Raw genomic sequence first — 12,016 nt, forward strand, 5'->3', positions numbered from 1 at the left:
ATGAAAAATAGAGCCTGATTTTAAGAAATAGGGTATAAAAAGGTTCTTTTTTTTTAGGAGGAAGAAAAGAAAAGGTCTTATTGCTTAAGCAAGAGCTAAATAGGTGACATTGGGTCATATGTGGGAAAGAAAAGTCCTACCTGGAAGTCACCTGGTGGTCCTGTCCTGCCCAAAGGCCCAAGCCCAGGCTGTCAGTGGTGGTAATTCCATGGTGTTTTCCACATTCATTATTACAGTTGTATTTAATGAACAACTGACAAACACCTGATGTCCAGTGCAAGCAGTGCTGTGTAGTGCAAGGTGTGTGGATGAATTGTGCTCGTACTGACCGTGTTGTTATTTAACTAACTGGTTAATCGTGCTAATTGTGTTCCAGCTGTCAGCCATTTGATTGCTTCAAAACTCGGAGCTTTTAAGAAGCCTCAAATCTTGGATCACTGCTGTGAAATGCCAAAGGCCTAATTTGTTACTTCAGAAAAATGCTGATAATCTTGATAGAGGAATTGGCTTTTTTTTTTTTTCCTCCTTCTTCCTCCCAAGGAATAATTAAATTTTAATGGCTCAGGAGGAATATCTTACTGATTAGCTGTGATGTACGTGATACTGCTCCTGTGTAGGATGGGGAAATGAATGTTGCTTTTGTCTGGTCAAGGCTATGACATCCTCTGAAATCTTTGTGCAGTGGTCGATGCTCAGGAAACAACTTTCCATTCTTCCAGTGCCATATTTGCAGAGTGCTATATTGTCTCTTGGGATCTTGCTAATAGAAAATGAAAGGTGTCTGGTTTGTATGAATGCCTGTAATGTTCTTTTTCCACTTTGTCTTGCTCTGATCTGTGCAGGGAAAGTATTGAAATGTACCAGTATCCTGCTGTCTTAAGTGCTTCAAAGAGCAGCGTTTTTTGTGCATTTCAGTAGCCTGGCTGCTCATTAAGAAAGCATGAGACTCAGTGGTAGAGAACAACATGTATGCTATCCTCTGGAATAAAACCTTTCGGGTCTAATTGCAGGTCTGTTAGCACTGATATATGTCAGTTTGGTTACATACTGGTATGTGCTGAATAGCAGACCTTAAAAATCTCAGAATTAATCAGTTTTGGTGGCTGGTATGGGATTGCTTTCCTTTCTTATGAGGGGAGGGGGGGGGGAAGGTAGAATGCTTGTATAACAGAAGAAGTGAATTGGGAGGCTGTAAGCTTCAGGATGGATCTAGAATTGGATGGCTATAGCAGCTGAGCCTCTTGGGAAGCAATGTTGGAGGCAGAAAGTGACAGAGAAGCTGCTGTTGTGTGTTTAACGGTTTGCAAGTGACAGTATTGCCTTGCATTGGGGGTTTTGGTAGACTTTGTGGTGGTGGCCTGAACTGTGATCAGGATAAATAGTTTGGAAGGAGTTAGAAGTTTGGAGCAGTTTCTAAGTAGGAGGTAAATTAAATTACTGAGGTTGAGTTTGTTCTGACTGTACTGTATGTGCTCAGAGTTACCACCTGAAGTTCAATGCGTATAAATATCTTAAGATTGGAATGTATGTGAATGATTATACCATTAGAAAATGGATATAAAAGTATTTTGTGTTTTCTAGTCCCATTGGCAACTGGGAATGTTTATCAGAATTTGGTTTTTAGGTCACCTTTATGCATTTTTAATATGGAAATATTACTTTGAATGTTTTCCTTTCAGTAATGCTGTGTTTAGTGAAATGCTTTCTCCTTTATAGATAACTATTCGCTCATTCTTTCATACGGTTACAAAAGTTAACCTTAAAATTAGATCCCAGCATCAATGCCCTGCTCTGTGTTAATTGTTAATAGTGTGTATATCTGTTTTCATGTCACCCAGGGCTGTTAACATAAGTGTCTCTAACTAGTTCCTTCCCAGCTTGTTCTGAAGGTCAGGCTTGGTCCTGCCCTGCATGCTGACCTGGCATCGCCTGCTCATTCCAGGTGAGAAACTGGAGCACAGTGCAGAGCTCTGGCAGCAGCAGGTCCCAGCTCCAAACTGGTCCCAGCTCCAAACTGGTCCCAGCCCTGTTTGCATCCCAGGCTCTCATCATCCTGGCTTTACAGTGGAAATGGTTGCGTACAGTTCTCTAAAATCTCCGACACTGTACTTCTATTGTCCTGGTGCATACAGTTTGTTTTCATTTTGTCTAATAGTTCTTCCATGGTTAGGAATACAGCTCCCTGAGCTGTCTGAAGTAATTAGTGGGAGACCTTCTGATACATGCAGTTTCCTTCCACGTTGTTGACTGGGTTCTGTCTTTCCTCCGAGTGCTGTTTTATTAATGTAGCCTCCAGTTGCTGAGTCTTTAATCACGTACCAGTGTAATAAATACTAAATTTACGAGGCATGGAAAGCAAAACGGTTCTGGAGGGTGATCTAGATGGGACACAGTCTGCTCCTGTGGAAGTGGTACAGACCCATCTTCTGTCTTCCAGTCTCCTATCTCCATGTACGTTCTTGCCCTTGTGGTTACCTTGCACTTTGCACACACACACCCATTTTATCGCTTATTTAAATAGATGTCCTGGTTCCTGTCTCTCCTGGTGTCGTGTGGACGTTCACCATGGCTTAGATATGATCACCTTTAGACCCAATAGTTTGTGGTATGGTTTTTTTCCAATGGAAATTTCTGCTCTTATCCCATACAGTGAAATATTAATCTGTGAATCATTTGCTTTTTTATGCTTATAACGTATCACTTAATATTTTTACAAATTAACTGATACTGTCGCTGTTGTTTAAATTGTAAAGCTGTTTACTAGTTCAAAAACACACTGGGAGCCTTTACCTGGAGATGTTTAATATCCAGTCCCCAGTATTGAATCAGAATACCCTTGTCAGTTGTTCAGTGTAGCAGCAGCTGAATTCATGACCTGCTGTTCTACAAATGACTACTTAGAGATGGGCAGTGGATTTTGAGACATCTGTTCCTCCTGAGAAACCCAGTTGCCAAACATCGAGTTAACCTTGCTTGAAGGGATGCTCTTGCAGTTCTGAAGGTGCCACATCAGAAGGTAATGTCTCCAAAATCAGACGGGTAGTTTTCATTACTTAAAAAGCAGAAACCCAAATAGAGTGAGCTCTGCTGTTAAACCCAGCCCTGTTCAGTTGGGTTGAGCTTTGCCATGGGGAAATCCCCCAGTGTATGTTGTGCCCATGCAGGCTGGAGGCATGAGATGGGTGATGGAGGTGATAATGATGATTACAATGTTAGGGATGTTCTTTATTTGTTTTTCCCTTGGTTTGAAATTACTTTAATTTCTATACCTAACATCAATTTTGCAGTTTCTGAACCTCTACCAGGGCAGTGGTCTTTTCATAGCTTTGCTAGAACAAAGACCTTTTAAGAATCTTAATAGAGAATCGTATAATCTTATTACAATTGCTCCTGTTTAAATCACTTCCTTGTACTTAAATAACAATCTGTTGCCAGCTACTTCTTGGTTGTAGTTTTTGTCAGATGCAATTTATCCCCCTCTGTGTTTTTGCTGTATTATTTTCTGATTGTGCAACCCTTAGGTTGGCAGGCAGTTTCTTTCCCAAACAGTTCCTTCTGACTTCATTGGGACTGATTGCATGAGTAATTGCTCACTAGTGTAAGGGTTGTCCAGTTCACAAATAAGACCTTTGTTTGTAGGACCTCACAGATGAAACCCACAAAAATAATTGGGATACAGTCCTGATATTCCTCAGGGATAGACAAAATAAAGTATGTCTAAAAGCAGCTTCCTCCCTTGAGACGCAGCCATGAAGGACTCCCTCAGACATCTTTCCTTGCAGATAAGAAGTGTGTATGGGACTGGTTAGTTGTGTGTTGCTAACGGGGTGAGCTGACTTGAGCAGTGTTTGGGTTTGACCATTCTCCTGCTTTGTATTTTTCTTTTGAAGCAGTCAGGATTTTCTCAGCCTGTTCTGTTGACCCACTTGCTGGTGCTGCTGCCTTTCTGTTAAGATCCAGCTCTGCAGAGGGATAAGGCTTGTGACTACAGCAGTAAGAAGCAGATGTTTGATCCAGCCCCATTCCCTAACCCTATAAAATCAGCAAAAATGTAAGATTGTTAATTAATCCTCATCCTTCTGTTGTAAATAGAACTTGTGATGTGCCTGCCTGCCCTCTGACTGATGGCCAAGCAGGCCGCCCTCTGTCATGTGCTGCATGTGAAGGAGAGCACTCGAATTATTATTTGAAAAACAGAACTTCAATGCTTTGAATTATTCAGTTAGCTCGTTAATCAGTGAAACACGTCACCATTTGGTGACATGGCTGCAGTGTGAGGACTTATGTCTGTTAAGGGAGAGACTGGAATCCTGCATTTCCAGCAGTGTGCAGATCCAGGGGAGATGTGGTGAGTCTTCACAGCTCTCCAGCCTGGGTATTTCATCATTTGATAAAACCTCTTTGTGCAAAAGCCATTTGAAAGCATAAGACTCACATCTGTTATCTGATAAAACATTCTCCTTCCGAGCATGTACTGGCTTATTGCGTGGTTTTATGATTGTTTCTTGTAATGCTGTGCTTCTTGCAGTAATTCTCTTCTGTTTAATGGCTTGAAATGCTTATTGGTGATGAGAAGCGTTGCTATATTGTTGCTGCTGTTGTTGACCAAAGGTCAGAATAGTTACACTTCGGTACCAGTTTGGGAGAGCGTTCCTCAGAAAGTAAAGATAATGCCTGCGTTGGAATGTGTTCAGATAAACAGTGTGACACTAAGTGCTTCCCTTGTTAGGAGCGTGCAAACAGAGATTGGAAATCAATGTTGAACATTGCAGGTGCAGTTATTGAGAGTGTCTGTCGTTTTCTCCTGTTATATTCTGAAGGCACAGATTTCTGTGTGCTGCAGAACAGGAGGGTGTTGTGTTGGGCTGCAGTTACACGTCCCACTTTTTCAGTCCTTTTTCATCCAAAGAACTGCTTTCTGAGGGTGCTTTTTAAAGATGACCTGTCTAAAAGATACTTGTTTGTGTGCTTATGGCTCTCTTGGGAAGAGTTAATAAGGAGGCAGTGTACAGAAAGCTTTGTAACAGCTCTTGTTTGTTTAGAATTCTTGAATTTTAGGGAAAGCAGAGGATGAATGCTTTTGTGACAACAAAATCACTTTAAAACTCACTTTTAAACTTTTATTACAGAGAAGCACTGAGGTATACAATAAAAGGATGTGAGGGGCTTTTTTAGTCTGCTGAACTGCTTAAGTGTTGCATTTAAACTTTACAAATCACTGCCCCTTTTGTGATACATGGAGGCACTCTGACACCTCTGCCTTTCTGGATGTTTGACGAAGTGAGGAATAATCTCCTTTTCCCTCGCCTGCTGCTTAGAGCACAGTGAACAGCACAACCGACATTTCCATGTCTGCCTTGCAACTAAGAGCATCCACTTAGATTAATTTCCCAATAATATGAATACGTGATGCCTCCAAGAGAGTACTTATGGATGCTTTCAAAAGCAGAACACGGTATGTATCTGCAACGTGCAGTGCTGTGGTGGTAATTCTGATGTTGCAGGCTGCTGAAGCACTGGAGATATAAAGAAGGACTGTTTTGTTGCTTGCTTTCGTTATACCATTTTTAATATGATTCCTGAGGGGCTTTTTCTGTTCTGAGGTTACGGCCCACATGGTGCAGAGCACAGAGTGCTTCCACACTTTGGACATGAAGGGTCTATGGGCTGGTCGCTTGCAGTCAATGCCAAAAATAACATGTTGGGCTTTGGTACTGTTAGCTTACCAGGTGTAAGTGAAGGAAACATGCTTGAACATCCTGAATTCAACGTCTTTGTTGTGTGCGTGCCGGCACAGGGCTGTGTCTGGATGCCTTGGGATAAAGCCAGGGTTTTCAGCCTTTTTTTTCTTTTTTTTTTTTTTTTTTTTCTGTCAGTGTGGATAGTGTATATAATGCATAGTGGCTTTTCCTGTCCCTGGAAATGCTGATCTTTGGGTTTTATTTTAAGAAGGGATTTCTTTCTAATTCAGAAGAAAAATACGCTTCAAAGGAGGAGGAAAATCTGTTTGTTTTCCTTTTCTTCTTGTTTGTGCTGCATAGAAATGCTTAAATACACCATCAAGAATTGCACCGTGCTTCCCTTCCAACCTCAGATCATAGAAGCTGAGCAGATGAAGGTGGGTGGTGTCCGGGGCCATGCAGGGTACTGAGCCCTGCGCAGGGTGGGATCCCACTTGGTCCCATCTAATTCAGGGGGTTCAGTGATTCTAAGTGCTGTGGAGCCTGCGCTCTGTGAGTCTCAGCTTGTGTTCTGCCTCAACTGCTATTTGAACCGTTTTAATAAAACACAGTATCTTTGCCATTTTCTCCTTTGATGGGAAAGCAGAGTAAAGGAGAATTAAGCACCGCCCGCTGCTTTCATGCTAAATAGATGCAAATAGAGTCCCCTCCCTTACTGTTGCATCCTTTCTCCTTTCGGGTTGCCACATTGTTTTGATTAAAGCAGTTCCATGGGCAACTCCCAGCCTGGGGGGCAGGTGAGAGGAAAAGTCCCCGATTGCAGCTCAGCTATTAACATATCTTTTGGAGTTTGTAATGTCGTCTTTTTGCAGCAAACAAGGTGCCAGGAGCTTCAGAGAGCAGAGCATTGTCAGAAGGGCAGACATCAAAAGTGGAAAGAAAAGATGAGTTTATTTAAAATACAGTAAAAAGCCTTAAAACATTCATGCTAACCTATGAGAGCTATTAAAAATTTTAAAAAGCCTTTGAAGCTGAGCATTAAAGATTTAATAGTATTAATTGAATTAAGCTGTGGGAGTTAAGGATATGTAGACACATGTGTAAGTGTATGTATTCTAAGGCATTATCTATATTAAGGAAGCTGAGCTACTGAGTGTTGAGTTAATGGTACTGGGTTTGTGGAGGCTGCCTTAACAAAACGCTGCTTATTCTGGGCCTTAATTAAGAGTAGATATCATAAAAACTGAAAGTGTAAACAGAAGTGCAATAAAATATCATTTATAAACCTGCTGTGAGACAGAGAAGACCAGACCTGGTGGACTGACAAGGCAAAACAAGCAAGGTAGTTTCTAATGTACACTTTGAAGGTCATTTTATTTCTTAGAACTATTAAATCTGATTATTAATTATTATTATTTTAAAGAGTAGATGCCATTTCCTTTCACTGTTATGAGAACAATAACTTGATACTTCTGTATTCAGTAATATGGTTCCTCTTACCTGTGATGCTTTACCCTTAGTCCTGGCTGGGATTTTAGTAGCCCTACTTCCACATTTGTTGGCAGTGTTTTCTCTGAAGGTCAATTGATCTGGGGGCCTGTTTGCTTTATGTGTGTTTGGAACTGAGCACTGTTGGGACGACTTGTTGCTGGAAGGCGGTGGTCCCTCCCTGGCTTTGTAAATAGCAAGTAAAAGCTGGATGTGGATCTGTAGCACACTTAACAATGGCAGTGTTAACCTGGTGTTGCTGGAACTACGCATGGTTGCTTTTAGTTTTATTTTCCTTTATCACCTGAGAACTCTGTTCTAAAGGCTTTTAAGTCTGCTAACAAGCAGGGGGAAGCCAGGTCCGTGTGTCATTTACTGGAAAATGAGCAATGAAAGCTTCTTGCAAGTATCCAGGTGGTCTGACGGAAGCAGCTGATGTCCAGGGGTGAGTGGGAGCAGACAGATCTCGTTGGCACAGCAGTGCTGTGTGTAGGGACACAGCCAGCCTTGTCAAGAGGCATAACAGGATTCAGGGTGAGCTTAGTTCGTTCATTTTTCCTCCTTCAGGAAGATGGTTGCTGACAGCACAGGGCGGGTTGTTTGAGCTTTTCTTGCTGCAAATGTAGTTACTAAATGATTCAGCATGATCCTGTACCCACGCGTTTTAGCAGTATTGATGAATTCATTACCCTTCTGTTAGCTGATGGATGTTAATGGGCTAGAATGTCTGCTGTGCATTCGAACTAGATGGAACGCTCTGGAAAAAAAAGATTAGAAAATGGAGTGGGTGAGTTTTTAAGTCACTTTCTTGTTCTGTTCATAAATCTAAAAAGAAAGAGAGACTGCTTTTAATAATCTGCACTAAAGGTGGTTAAAAGAATAATCCACAGGGCAGTGCAGGCAGCCATCAGGGATGGACAGAAAGTAGTATTACGTGGTGAATTTATTTAAAACAAACAAACAACAACAAAGAAAATCATGTCTTAAGCTATAACAGATGCATCTCTGAAGTACCAGAGGTTTGACGTTTGTATTACAAGTGCTGTGTATTGCTTTGTGCCTCTGGGGCTCCTTACAGGGTATACGGAATCCTAAGGTCATGAACAGAACTGCTTAAGGCAGGGTATCAAAACAGGGTTATTACGTGTGCTCTGCGAGAGCTGACTGCAAGAAGATGACCTTTAATAATGAAACAGATGCAGATGCTTTTTAGTAACAAGTCTTTGTCATCCTCTGTATGAAGAGCAAGCTAACTCCCACTCAGAGCATTTTCCATCTGAGTGTCCAGAATAGGTAGGGAGTAGGTAGAGTATTGATGCTGTAGGATAGATTCAGAAGCATGGAGCAATCATGATGACAGCTAAAATTGGTGCATGTCTGCAGAGGACAACATGGGATTCTCCGGCATCATCTATGTAGATTATTTTCCTAATTCCACTGCAATCAACAGGATAAGAATAAAGATAAAAAGAAATATTTACATTAGGAAATAGGAGGATCCTTATCAGTACCTGAATGAAGAAAGCAGAAAGTTATAAGTAGTGTAAGGAAGAAAAATCAAGGACTCCTTGTGTCAGGTGGGTTGATTTGTTTGTCTTCCAGTGATTCCCTTCCATCAAAGACGACTTTATGTAGGTCAGAATCGGGATCTGAGGCAGCACAGAAGCAGATCAACATGACTTATTAGCCGTGCTTGTGAGTGCTGGTGTGTGGTTAGTGGACCCCAGCCTAAGTCAGGCTGCAGACAGAGGAGCAGCAGCCTGGGTGCATGAGAAATATTTGGGAAACAGCAAGTGTATGGTATGAGAAGATAAGGAGGAATAAGAGGGAAAGATGAACATGTGTTACAGGACAGATAGCTGAAATCAGCCTGTAGGAAGGGCAGAACCAAGATTGCTTGCAGTTCATAGTGTTACCTGCTGAAGGCAGGGCCCAGGGCTCAGCTGCTGTCTTTGCAGCCATTTGAGCTTCCACGTGCAGCTTTACCTTTTGCCTCATGAATTGTAACTAGGGAGCGCTGTTGAAATGAATGTTACTTCCCTTGGTTGTATTTCAAAGTAATTTGAGTGACCTTGGGATTAATTCTGACCTGATCTGTCAGAAAACACAGCTCCTCCCCTGGAGCTTCTGATTTTTGGCCAAAATCTCCACGCACGGAGAATTTTAGGTTATAAATTTCCCTCTTATTGCAGCCTAATTAGTCACGGCGTACATCTGCACGTAGCTTAATTTTTTAGGGATCAAGTAACCTCATGTTAACTATTACTGGTGTGTTATAGGTGAATTAAATCCATGTGTTGGTGCTTCAAGAGGAGTGTGCAAGTGTGGTGGCTGTGTCGGGTGGCACTTGAAGTTATATACCCCGTGAATGGGCATTGGAGAAGGTGGCTAAGATACTAAATCAAGCACTGGTTTCTTTACAGGCTTCCATTTGTGCTGGTATTTGATACACATACAAATGTTACCTGAGAAAGACATGGTGTTTTGGTTGTGTGAACCATGATGGCTTTGCAGATCTGACTGTTCCTCAAACAGTTAAATAGGAATTCATGTTGTAACGCAAAGCATTAATCAGTCTCTCAGCTTCTAGCTGTTGTAGCATGGAGAGTTAAACCAGTGTTCTTCCCTAATCTGTGTCATGATGAGTGTTTGCCTTTGGCCTATTGAATTTATTAATGTGGTTGCATGGCTGTGGTGTGTGGGTGGGGAGGAGAAACTGCTTTCGTAGTAATGAAGCACAAACCAAATTGAGTTAACGAGATCTTTGTGTAGTTGTAAGGAGCAAGTACCTTCCCCAGTGTAACATCTGGTGAGTAACTCAAATATGTATATGAATATGGTTGTCGGTTACATTCTAAAATTGTGATCGTGTAAGAACTGAGGGTGCAGGTAACATTTGGTCCTGCAGGCTTTTCCACTGTACTATTGCACTGCCCTGATGGTTGGGCTGATTTGTCAGGCTCTGAGCTGCTGCTGGAGGTGTGATGGCTGCCCTGTGGCCTGTGCCCCTCACCCCATAAGCAGCCTGAGCAGCAAGGCTGGGCTTCTGTAATCGGTGATAATCTAAGGCACGTCCTCTGGTGACAACATGAGATGTCTTCCTTCTGCCTTCCAAAATGAAAAGAGGGAAATGTCTCCCACTGCCTTTAATTCATTTGAAAACACTGCTCAGAATAGCTGGTAAACTATTTACTTCAAATTACTGCCCTTTTCTAAGGCATGAACTGGGTGATTATTCTTCGTCTCTATTTGTGAGAATCAAAGATGAAGTCCTTTCATTCAAGTAGGTAATCCCCGGAGAACAGATTCCTTTTGAGAGTTTGGGTGGGTATTTTCACTGCCGTGTTGGATTAATTTGCATTTAGCATTTCTGATTCAGTGCATAATGACTTGACCTTATGCTGTTTGGTAATTCTGCCATATTCTGTTAGTCATTACACGCCCGGTACTCGCTGTATGACTGGTGGAAAATAAACTGTGGTCTGCTGCATAAAAAGAAGCCAGTACTGTCGATGACACTTGACCTAGCTGTAAAAGGATGGATGTGTTATTCTAAAGAGATGTTGTCAAAGCTTGTAATCCTAAAATTAGACCTCCAGCGTCGGTCGGATTTGGATTGTTGCGGTGATTTGCACAGCTCTGGCAGAGGCAAACTTCAGAGCATGGCTGGGGCTGCAGAGCTGTGCTACAGCAAAGCCAGATGTGAGCCAATGCAGAACTATTGCAGTCCAGGTTGTACTGCTGTGCTCTTATCTGTTCAGCTCTGCCCTCCTATATTAGGTAGGCTTGTAGGAAGAGAAGGTGGCAAAGGAGTAGAAGCAAATGAAGGCAAATCTGTGTCTGTGATTCTGCTTTGTGGCTGGGTCGGTTGGACTTGGCACTGCTGTGGAATCAGTGGAGAAACGAACCTTGGGCTTCATGAATATGCATCATTTGAAGGAGGGGGTCTATCAGTATTAACTCTTGATTTAAAGAAATCTCTCGGCCACCTGCTGTCTGTGAAAGCTGGGCTTGTTCTCTCGTTTGTAAAAGGGAGTGGAAGGCTTCCAAAACTTCTAACTTTGAACCATTTCCTTTTCTCAGAAATTAAACGAAGGGGAGGACAAGCATTTAAACTGTGTAAAATGGAAATCAAACCTTTCTTCTGGAGATAACCCCGTTCTTCAAACCATTTGCCAATCTGTGTTTATAATTCATTTCCTAAAGAAGTGAAGGAAGGGCATTGATGGTAATTTCAGTGTCTTCATTTTACTGCTTTATTCACACGAATTGCTGTTTTCTCTGCTGTATAACAGCAAGAGAGAGCTAATAAGTGTGCTGCTTGTTGGCTCGTCTGCACAGTGCCAAGCTTCTTTGCTTCTCTTCCCACTCTTCTTCAGGCCATTGCAACATACAGTCTCCCCTCTTCCTGTTTGGTTTTGGGAGCCACTTTTGTATTACAGTAGGTTATTATACTGCGGGCAGCCTGGTGATATTCTTTTGGTCATCCAGTTGTTCCATAAGACTTATTTATAAATAGGGAAATGTACACATGACAAGCTACCATTAGTAAGGCAAGGTGGGAATTTACAGTGCCAGGAGATGTGAATCCTTTTCCTTTGCCATAAATAGTTGCTGGCTGATGGTTATGGCTAGAGATGCGTCTGTGGGCAGACTGTGCTCTGTGCAGGTGTGGGGTGAGTTTCTGTCTGGGGGAACTCTCCCTTGCTCAGCATTCCCTTTCAACCTGCTTCTTTTCAGCCCGGTGTGAAGCACTCCCCAGCCCCTGGGGTCTCAGATATACCCTAAAATACAGCTCCCTAAGGATCACCTGCCTCTGTCACTTCACCCCAATAGAAGGAGAGCAG

General features: G+C 42.2%; 1 protein-coding gene and 1 long non-coding RNA gene across 7 annotated transcripts in view; one reads left to right on the forward strand and one right to left on the reverse strand.

The window, feature by feature from the left end:
• The window catches only part of EPN2 (epsin 2), a 39,630-nt gene that overhangs the window by 1,663 nt on the left and 25,951 nt on the right, over positions 1 to 12,016 (forward strand). The window lies entirely within an intron of this gene.
• LOC107320662 lies at positions 6,614 to 9,199 on the reverse strand. The gene is made up of 2 exons (XR_001558342.2): positions 8,681 to 9,199; positions 6,614 to 7,926 (listed from the first exon to the last, which is right to left on the reverse strand). It is a non-coding gene; the product is annotated as an uncharacterized LOC107320662 (long non-coding RNA).

The sequence above is a fragment of the Coturnix japonica genome, chromosome 14, assembly GCF_001577835.2.
Source record: "Coturnix japonica isolate 7356 chromosome 14, Coturnix japonica 2.1, whole genome shotgun sequence".
In the NCBI taxonomy this organism is placed as follows: Eukaryota; Metazoa; Chordata; class Aves; order Galliformes; family Phasianidae; genus Coturnix; species Coturnix japonica.